Source organism: Tenrec ecaudatus, chromosome 14 (genome assembly GCF_050624435.1).
Source record: "Tenrec ecaudatus isolate mTenEca1 chromosome 14, mTenEca1.hap1, whole genome shotgun sequence".
Classification (NCBI taxonomy): Eukaryota; Metazoa; Chordata; class Mammalia; order Afrosoricida; family Tenrecidae; genus Tenrec; species Tenrec ecaudatus.
Genome location: NC_134543.1, coordinates 82,569,779 through 82,580,933, shown reverse-complemented (window position 1 = coordinate 82,580,933; position 11,155 = coordinate 82,569,779).

The following is an 11,155-nucleotide window of genomic DNA, read 5'->3' as shown; positions in this document are numbered from 1 at the left end:
GGCTTTGAAAGATCCATGTCCTGACTGCGTGCAAAGTGTATTGTATAATAAAACTAGAAACTGGAAGCCAGAAACCCCCCTTAAGGAAGTTATGTTAGATCTTGAGCAGGCTGAGCTATTGCAACCGAAACCCATGGAAATCTCAGAGGCTCGTTTGGAAGCTTTTGTGCAAAACCCTAAAAAAGTTTATCATCCTCTTCCCACAGTTTTTCCCTTTCCTTATAATTGTTACTGCATAGGGGGTAGAATATGGTACCCCCTCCAGGAAATAACCCAAAGAGAAATAGAGTTCCTGACCCTGATTTACCTTATATAGGGGCTTGTAATGAAAAAGGCACAAGAATGATTAACAAAGAAGGTGTACAAGTTCCTTTTAGTAGTTTAAGTTTTATGGAACGGTTAGCAAGAAGAGGGCCTCTGTGATGTTTGAAGTCCACTGAAGCAAAGCTACCTATTGTGAGGCAACTCATGCCTTGGTACAGAAAGACTTTGGGGAGTTTAATTTATGGGAACTTAGTCAAGAAATGAAAGCCCTAGAGGAACAGCCTAAGAAAGAACAGCCAAAACCTGTCAAGTAATTTTTGTGATTGATAATGAAATGCTTTATTGATTTCATAGTTAGAACAATACGCCCTAGTTGGATGAAGTGTGTTCAGTTACTGTTAGAAGGTTTATGTTTATCACTCTTATGGTTGAGACAGTTTTAGTTTCAAATGTACAAATTTTTAACCAAGAATCATGATGTGATTAGGTAACTTGACATGGTCTTGTCTGATGTATGACCGACCTGATGTATGATCTCAGGCCATAAGTTTTTTGTTTGTTTTTTTAAATAAATCATTTTATTGGGGCTCATACAACTCTTATACAATCCATACATACATGAATTGAGTAATGCACCCTTATACACTCATTGCCCTCATCGTTCTCAAAATTCATCAGGCCATAAGCTTTAAGCCAAGAAAAAGAATATATACGTTGAAGCTTTGCATGAATAAAATTGGAACAGTCACCCGCAACCTTGGAGTCGTGTGGTTTCTGTCTCCCACTCGCCGACGCGTGACCCACCTTGAGGGACCCCTGGACCTTGCTGCAGCTGGACTGCGACAGAATTGACTGCTAGTGAGTAGGTGGTGTGTGGACCTCCCTTGTCCTCCGGCTCTTCAGTGTCAAAGTCACAGTAATTCTGAACGCCCCACCTCTCTCCATGCAAACCACATTAGCACTCTGGGTTAAACACCTGTAGTTCTACTGCAAGTTCAACTTAGCCTTCCATGTCTGCTACTCTGCAAAAGATTAACAGGCTCCAGCACAACCTTTAGACCACATTGACCAACCTTAGCCTGAGGAAATCTGGACTTTGAAAGGCGCTCGGCAGGCTTGACTGCCCAAGAAGTTCAAAAGACGGCCTATTCAACTGTGTCAAAGTTGACGGTGTATTCTTGACCCATCACTAATACATTTTATTCATGATATTTTACATAGCTATTCTCAAATGGGCAAGAAAGCTTAGGATCTGGTCTGCAGCTCTGCTTCTGGAGCATGCAAGAAGCTTCCCAGCTCAGTGAACAATGCGCACATAGACAGGCAGTTTCGTGTGTCACGGGACAGTGGTTTCAGCCTTGTTGCGCCACAGTAAGAAATGTGATCCAACACGCACACGCACCTGGCAGAAGCAAAAAGGTTCTTGAAACAATATTGTCTTAAATGAGGATTGGGGTGAAAGTGATTGATGAGGAAATGTTTCCAGGGAAAAGAGAGGCATGAGAAAGGAGGGCCAGGAAGGAAAGTAAAGAGGGCAGGAGCAAGCCAAGCCACACTGAGGATCCGTCTGACCCATGTCCCGCAGAGGGTCCGCGGGAGACACGGCGGGTCACACTTCAAGGTCACCAAAGGAGAAGCCAGAAGAGCTATGAGCATGCCCTGACAAGCCCTGGCTGAGGGCTCAAGCGACATGCTGGCTGTCGGGGGAGAAGCCTCTGAGAAGCCAGCCAGGATCTACCGCGGTGGCCAAGGGATCCGAGAGATGCAACCCAGTACAGAAAACGGTTCAAATGAACGTGGGAATGACGGAGGGAGCATAAGAAATCAGGGCGCTGGGGGATGGCTCTGACAGAGCTGGGGCACCTGCTTCCCCACAGGGGGTAAGAGAGACTGGCTTCCTTCCCACCAAGAAGACGGTTCAGACGGATCCAAGAGGGAAGCATAAAAACAAAAACCATTGATAGCAAGGAAACATTAGTGACTATATTATACCTTTAGGAAAAGAAAAGACTTTCTAAAGCATGACGCAAAACTCAGAAGCCATTGACGGGAGAGCTAACAAATTTGATTGGATTATTTTTTTAATTGTCAAATTTCTAGATATTAAAAAACCATAAATCCGAAAGTCAAACAGAAAGGAACAAAAAGGAAGCTGTGACACTTGAGTGGTTCATTTCCTTTTATAAAGAGCTTATTAAAATCGCTATGGAAATAAAAGAGATAACCCAATGAAAGTGGGCAAAGAACTTGAAAAGGCAGTTTGTGAACAAAGAAATAGAAATTGTTATAAATATAGGGGGGGGAACACTCAACTGTGTCAAAGTGCAGATCCAATAGAACCATTTTGAATCAGATTGGCAAAAATTCTAGTGTTTGGTAAAGCCGAGTACGTGGTAAAATGGTGCCATCGTAAACTGATTGCCCCCCCAGCCCCCACCCCCAGGAAGGTCCCTGTGCCTGGAAAGGGACGCGACTTCTCGGGAAGGCAATTGGCATTTAAACTCCCTTGTGACCACATTTAAGTTGCTTCAGTTTGCAATATTTGCTGCTTTCTTTTCTATTGGTTTTTCTGTTTTGTCTAGTCCTCATTGTTGGGGTGGGGGTGGAGGTGGGGGTGCCGTTCATGTCTTGCTGTGTTTTGTGTGATTTTCTGTATATAAATCCAGGATAGGAAAATCTATGGAGATAGCAGCTGGATGAATAATTCCCTGAGGGCATGGCAGGGGAGGCGGGGGGGTTGAAGTGCTAATAACAGAGAGCCCGAGAAGAACAGGTTCTGACATGGATGGTCGCGAAGATGGCAAACTCTTCCTGATATGACTTACCATTTCCAGTGTGTGATATGTGAGGCATGTGCCAACAGAACTGTTTTTAATAAATTACAAGTGAAGTGTTTATATATATATAAGTATATATATGTGTGTGTGTATATATATATGTGTGTGTGTATACATAGATGTAGATATCACTTATACCCTTTGCCCTAGCACTTCGATGACCTACCTGGGCCTTCGCACACATTCTCCTTGCTACATGTGCAAGAAGGGCTATTGCAGCCTCACCTGTATTTTAGAAAAACTGTAAACAACGAAAGTAGACTTCAACAGGATCTGGGATCTGCTTAGATAAATGATAGTTCATATCGATAATGAAGTAATAGGAATGGCACAGGCCTGTATGACCTAGTACTTGAAATCTCCAAGTCATAACAAATAGTTAAGGTACACACACACACACATAAATTCTTGAAACCAGGTACCATCAAGTTGATTCCAAATCACGGTGCCCCACATGTGTCAGACTAAGAGTGCTGTGCTCTCAGGGTCCAGTGGCCGGTGTTTCTGAAAGCAGATGGCCAGGCCTTTCTTCCGAGATACCTCTGGGTACATGCAGCCTGACAGCCTGCTAGTCAGGAGCCAAGCACTTGCTCACTTGTGCCGCCCAAGGATTCCAACTCACTTAAGGGTCGCAGATTTCAAAACAAAAACTTATTTCTTTTAAAGAATAATTGTACTGGCATATCCTTCACATATCATACAATTTAACTGCTCAATCACATGACGAAGGGCCCTCAGAAAGAGATCTTTCTGCCATTTATTTGAGAAGGACTCTAGGCCTCTGGCACAGTTCTAAAGCAGAAGGAAGCTGGAAGCACTTTGCATAGTACCGTCAAAGGTTACCTCCAGTGCGGGCAGCCTGGCCTCCTCTAAGGAAGTGTGTCTCTTCCTTAGTACGGATTTAGACGGTCTTGTTCCCAAGAACTACTATTGGTTCTTGGAAGGTGTGTGTGTGTGTGTGTGTGTGTGTGTGTGTGTGTTCACTTCCTTGCAGGAAACTGGAATTCCTCAGAAGGAGTCAGAAGGCATGGCTTCCTCCACTACTAGCAGGAAAAGTCACGAGGAAGACACAGCCAGCATGCCATGAACCCACCCGGGACTGCCAAAGTCCCCCTGCGCTTCATACGAAGGCCCTGCCCTGCTGCTGTGGCTGTGTCGTTCGAAGGGCGCCAGGCACTGTGCTGGCAGGGATACCTGTCTCAGAGCATCCTGGTGCTCCACTTCCAAAGAAGGGCACATCTGAGAGAATGTCCCCTGGCTGGCAGGGGTGGAGTCTCGCAGTGTAGTGATTGCATGGACGGCCACTGTGCCGGCGAGTCCTCTGTGAAGCAGGTGGCCAGCTGCAGTGGAAGGCCAGAGAGTTGACTGGGCAGTAAACCCTGAGAAGGAAGCCCTGGGTGGAATAAAGTTACCACACTTGGTAACGAACGGGGACACACACACACCAAGTCCTGGAAACCTGCTTCCCAAATCTCCTCCACTAAGAACCTGTGGGGCACCGGTCAGCTCTGACACCCGGGAGGCCACCTGGGGTCAGCATCCACCCATGTCAGTGATAACACCTGCGAGGGAAGGCGCGGCTGGACTGAGATGCAGAGCTTCCAACAGCAGCCCTGGGATACCTGGAACAAAGATGATCGCTAGAGGAAGGCCGCGTTAGGTAGAAATGGCAGGTGAGTTCCTTGTTACTCACACACACAAGTGTGACCTTGGCTGAAAAGCTGGATCGGATGTGAAGGAGTTAAACAGCTGGAAGCTGACAGCCAATCACGCTCCCAGGAGTGGGCAGATCTGAGCTGTGATGTGCGTCTCCCCATCCACTCCAGGAACTGTCTCTAAGGGCAGAAAAGGGAGAAACCACAATTTAGGAAAAGAGGGTGAGGAATTTGGTTGTGCTAATAAGGGAGCCAGTGGGAAGTCATCTTAGCTGCCGTCCTATCTGGGGCTTGGCGTCCTATCTTGTAAACCACTCTGCTCATAATCCACTCCTCGGGGCATTTCTTGGGGATAATGGTGTTGTGAAGAATCAAGGAAAAGACCAAGTGTGGCCTTCCCCAGCTCCTCACTGCCCCGGGGCCTGCCTGTCTGCATCGACATGGAAACCATGCATGAACGATCATGATCCTGAAGGTCATAGGCATGGCCAGTAGGAGACAGCCCCCAGAAAGCCAACTGCTACTCAGAAACAAGTCCTGAGAGCCACACAAGACCACCTCCCCAAACCCACTCCTTCCCAACACAGCAGAAGGCAATCCTAGGTGTGATGAGGGGAGAGAGAGACGGTGCCTGTCTTGTAAGAACTTTTGCCTGCTGTTATCCGGAGTTTATGCAAAGGACTTGTGCTACGACTGGAGGAATTATTTCTGACCACCACTCACAGACGCCTAAATCCTGAGCAAGGGGGTGTGGAGGGGCAGGAGACTATTGTAAATCTCAACAGAAATTGACTCAGCCATAAGTTATGACGTTCTAGATAGAAGGTTCTTGTTGGCTGTCGCTGTTAAAAGCGTCGTGAAGCTGGTTCATGGCGACCCTATGCATGTATTACCGAGCACAGCACTGTCTGGTCCTGCACTATCCTCACAATTGTTATATTTGAACCCGTCGTTACAGCCACCGGCGATTCATCGCCTTAAGGGCCTTCCGCTTTTTCTGCTGCCCCGTCTACTTTACCACGGGCTGGTCGCCCCTGATAACACGCCCAAGAGACTTGAGGTGAAGCCTTGCTATTCAAGATTCGCATTATACTTCTTCCCAGATAGATGTGTTTGTGCTGCTCATCATGCTTCCGGTAGCCAATTTCAAATGCTTCACTTCCCTGGGCTCTTCCTCGTGCATTACCCAGCTGTCACATGCAGAGGGGGCCTTTGAAAAGACGTTGGCTTGGGCACCTTTGCCTAGTCCGCAAAGAGACATCTCCGCTCTGTAACATGTCTAAGAGCTCTTGAGCGGCCGATTGACCCAGTGCAATGACTATGTCCTTTGATTTCTCGGCTGCTGCTTCCATGAGCACCACCTGCGGGGCCTTGACAACGTGGGTCTCTTCGGCGTCTCACGACGTTGTCGACTGAGCCGCTGGTGAGGATTTCCCTTTTCTGTACATTGTGTGGCAATCTATGCTGAAATCGATTATCTCTGATGTTCATCAGCAAGCGCTTACAGATCCTTTCGCTTTCAGCCAGCAAGCTACAGGATCGGCATATCAAAGGCGGTTAATCAGCAGTCCTGGTGCTGTCATCTTCGTATAGCCCAGCTCCTCAAATGATTTGCATATGAATTGAATGAGTATGGTGCAAGGAAGCAACCTTGATGCAAACCTCTCCTGATTTGGAAAGACTCAGTATCTCCTGGTTCCGGTATTTGGAATGACTCAGTGTCTCCTGCCTCGTGGTCCATGTACGGTTTATACATGAGCACAATGAAGTGTTCCGGAGTTCTCATTCTTCACAAGGTTCATCCACAGTTTGTTATGATCCACACTGTGTCAGTCCGGGAAGGCTAGAGAAACAAATCCAGGGAGACTTGTGTGTGAGAGAGAACTTTATAGACAAGAGTAATTGAATATTGAGAAAACATCCCAGTCCAGATCAAGTCCATAAGTCCAATATTACCCCATATATCGATACTAGTCCACAAATTCTTCTTTAGAATCACAAAACAAATGCAATGATGCCAAATGTAGGAAGATCACAGGTCAGTGGGTGGAAAGTCTTGTGGATCCAGTGGTGATGGAAGCATCTCAGTGCTGGCATGGGTCTCCACATGGCTCCTTCAGCTCCAGGGCTCTAGCACAGTCCATGTGTCTTGTCAGTAGAGCGTATCCCAGGGAGTGAGCGTGTGTCCTGCCTCTAGCGAGCTATTTATCACCTTAGTGGCTCCAAATGAGTCATCAAACTGTGACCTGATTGACAGGTTAGTCCCCACCCTTCCCTCTTCAGTCTCAAATTATGTAACTACTACACACACCCTCTTGTGAATCCAGCTTGAATTTACAGTAGCTACCGGTCAAGGTACTGTTGCAGCCATTTTTCAATAAAATCTTACTTCCATGATATTGTTTGATAACTTCCACCTTGTTGCATTCCCCTTCTTTGCCATGGGCACCCAAAAAGCAGCGGTTGCCAGTGAGCTGTCTTCCAAATGTCTTGACACAAATGAGAGAGTGTTTCTCCTGGCTCATCCGCCTGTGGAGACATCTCAGTTGGTGTTCTGTCCATCCCTGGAGCCTTGTTTCTCACTCATGCCTCAGTACAGCTCCGACTTCTTGCTTCAATGCCACCAGTTCGTAACCTTATGCAACCTCTTGAAGCGACTAGACATCACCCGTTTCTTTCTGGTCCAGTGACTCTGTGCATTCCTTCCATCTTCTTTTGATGCACCCTGCACTGTTCGATATTTCCCGCAGAAGCATTCAGTATTGCAACTTGAGACTTAGATTCTTTTTCTCTCTCTTCAGTTCTTTCAACTTAACATGCACTGAGCAGGTTCTCCCTTACGGCTTTCTAACGCCACGATGCTGCACATTCATCACAATATTTCCCTCTGCCTTCTCGAGCTGCCCTTTGACATTTTCAGTTCAGCTCTTTTCCTTCGCCATCCCTTCCCTTTGCTTTGGCTAGTCTCCATTCAAGTTCCAGAGTCTCTTTTAGTAACTGATCTTCCCTTTCTTTCCTGTCTCTTAAATAACTCTGCCTTCTTCATGTAAGATGTTCCTGATGTCATCCACAGCTCATCACGACTCCCGTTATTCGTGTTCGATGTATCAAATCTGTCCTGGAGATATTTGCTAAATTCACATAGGATACACTTAAGATCATATTCTGTCTCTTCTGAATCTGGTTGCCTTCTCATAAGCTTCAACCTGAGCTAGCACATGGTCCACTGGGGACCTGTTCCACGTTCATCCCTGGCCTGGTTTCTGCTGAGGATACTGAGCTTCTCCATCAGCTCTTCCGCACACGTAGTCGATTCGAGTCCCCTGGATTCCACCAGATGAAATCCACATGCACCGCCTCCGCTTATGTTGTTGAAATGAAGACGCAGTTAGTCTAGGAAAATTTAACTCTGCTATCTCTAGCTTCATTTCCTATGCTCACAAGCATCAAGCAGCAGGGTAATTCATTTTAGAAAAATAAATCCATCAAAAATGCTTAAATCTTTTCAAAATGCTTAAATCTTTTCAAAGTAATTTGACCATAGTCAGGAATTTAAAATATTTGGCCCAGGACACAAATGCATCTGCTCCAAATACAAAGAAATATAAATATATATATATCCAGGACTATTAATTATATCACTCTTTGAAACAGCAAAACACTGGTAAATAGTTAAATGTCCATAAGCCAAAATGTGGTTGAATAAATTATTAAATACGTATACAATAGAATATTGAATGGGTTTTTTTAAAGTACAGAGAATAAAATAAATCAGTTATATACAACTTAGTACATTATCCAAGATTGTTTTGGAAGGAAGGAAAATAAGAAAAAGGAGAAATTTAAAGGCCAGTATGGCTAATGTGATCTTAATTGCTTTTTTTAAAATTATTTTTCTTCTTTTTTAAAAATCATTTTATTGGAGCTTCATACTGCTCTTATCACAATCCATATATCCATCCACTGTGTCAAGCACATTTGTCCATTTGTTGTCATCATCATTTTCAAAACATTTGCTTTCTACTTGAGCCCTTGGTATCACCTCCTCATTTTTCCCTCCCTCACCCACCATCCCTTCCTCATGAACCCTTGATCATTTCTAAATTATTATTTTTCATGTCTTACACTGATTGATGTCTCCCTTCACCCACTTTTCTGTTGTCTGTCTCCCAGGGAGGGGGTTATATGTAGAGCATTGTGATCGGTTCCCCCTTCCTCCCCCACCTTCCCCTTACCCTCCTGGTATCGACACTCTCATTATTGACCCTGAGGGGTTTATCTGTCCTGGATTCCCTGTGTTGTGAGTTCTTATCTGTACCTGTGTACATGCTCTGGTCTAGCTAGATTTGTAAGATAGAATTGGGGTCATGATAGTGGCAGTCAGGAAGCATTAAAGAACTAGAGGAAAGTTGTATGTTTCAGCAGAGCTATACTGCACCCAGAGTGGCTCGTCTCTTCCTTGTGACCCTTCTGTAAGGGGATGTCCAGTAGTCTACAGATGGGCCTTGGGTCTCCCCTTGCACTCCCCCTCATTCACATCAATATGATTTTTGTTCTGGGTCTTTGATGCCTGATACCTGATCCCATCAACCCCTCATGATCACACAGGCTGGTGAGCTTCTTCCATGTGGATTTCCCAAGAACCCACTCTTGGGAAGACACAGGGACCAAGTAGGATCCTCCTAGGGTTCTAGTTCATACACACATGGGTTTATTCCAAACAAAGCCTGTTTAAACCTGCCGCTGTGATCTCCAGATGGCTGTGGGCACATTGTCTCAGTAACATGCTCACCTCAGGCTCACCATCATGCCTTCCAAAACAAGGGACCTGTTTTGTGCCCACGGTGGGAAAGTGCGAGACAATTTTGAGGACAGGGCTACTACGAAATTTTTAACAAAACTCAACTTGAGATAAGTAAACATCTTCCCAACTCATTGACATGTTTGCAGCGGTTTGTAGCTGGACCACGCGTTTTAAGGAAGGCCGGGAAGGCATCAAAGAGGAGGTGAGAGAGTGAAGGCAGTCAACCCTGACAAGTGAAGAAACTGAGGCTGGCCTCCCAAGCCTGGCGAAAGCACACTGTAGACTCCCCTAGATGAAGGGCTACAGAAATTGGGATCGCACGTGGTTCCGCATTTTCCCTCTTAAACAAACACCTAGGCAAGCTTCCTGCTGATTGTTCGAAGATCAGTGATCAATGAGCTCAGAGGAATTAGGGACAAGTCTTGGATTTAACAAAAAGGATACGGAGAGTGAGGTCTAGTCTAAAGAGTGGAGTCCCAGGACACCTGCCGGGCCAGTTAAATTGAAAGTGGAGTGAAACTCTGCTCAGAATGGGAAGCTGGTTGTTTCTCGGGATATCAAGGGATAATCTGGAAAGACACTCTCCAAGGACAGAGAATGACCATGGGAGCTTTATATGAAAAAGTTTTCAGAGAAATGCCTTGCTAAGAAAAAGGACAAGTCAGCCCACATGGGAGTGAATTCCGAGAGAGAGAGAAAGAGAGTGGACCTCATCATGGCCCACCAAACCCTGGGGATGACATCCCTGCTCGGAGCAGCCACTGCACAGACAGGAGCGTGGGACCGGCCCACCATGACACACGACATGTCTTCACTGACCCATCGCACTACAGGGGGCAGCGCTGGAGACACTGTGCGGAAAGGTGCCCGGTCTGCCCCACGCACAGTGGGGTGAACGGCGAAGAGAGGGCAACAGGGCAGCAAGGGGAGCAACATAACCAAGTCCCCCAAGGAATCCTGAAATTAGACTTTGGACTCGGGGGACAGGGCTTGACACCTCATCAGACTTGATCGGAAAGCATATATCAGGATCAGCAGACAGACCTGGAACTCTCTCCTGGGGTTCTATTTTCTTTTTCTTTCTCCCTGTGTCTATCTAAATAAGATAGGCAGGACAAATAATCCCAAGGAGAAAACAACAGGACTGGCAGTTCTGGAGAGACATGGGGGTAGGGGGTGGGGGAGGGGGAGCCAACTATCTCAGGGACAAGGGAACAACAAGAGATCTAAAATTGATGGTGAGGAGAGCATATAATGCCTGGTGGGGGTTAATCAAGTTCAATGTATCCAAGAGGAATTACTGAGAACCAGGTGGAGGGTGAGCATGATCATGGGAAAGGAGGAAGGAAATAGAGGAAAGAAATAGGAGGAAAAGGCTATTTATAGAAGTATAACTTTGGGAAGTATATATGTAAATATATTAACTTATAATGAAAGGGACAGAGGCCAATGTACATATATTTATATATTAAGTGTTAAGATTGCAAGCGGACTTTGGGCCTCTACTCAAGGCCTCCGTTAACATAAGAACACTTTTTTCTAATAACCTGACACTCTCTGATACTCACCTTCCTGACATGATTGCTAAGACAAAA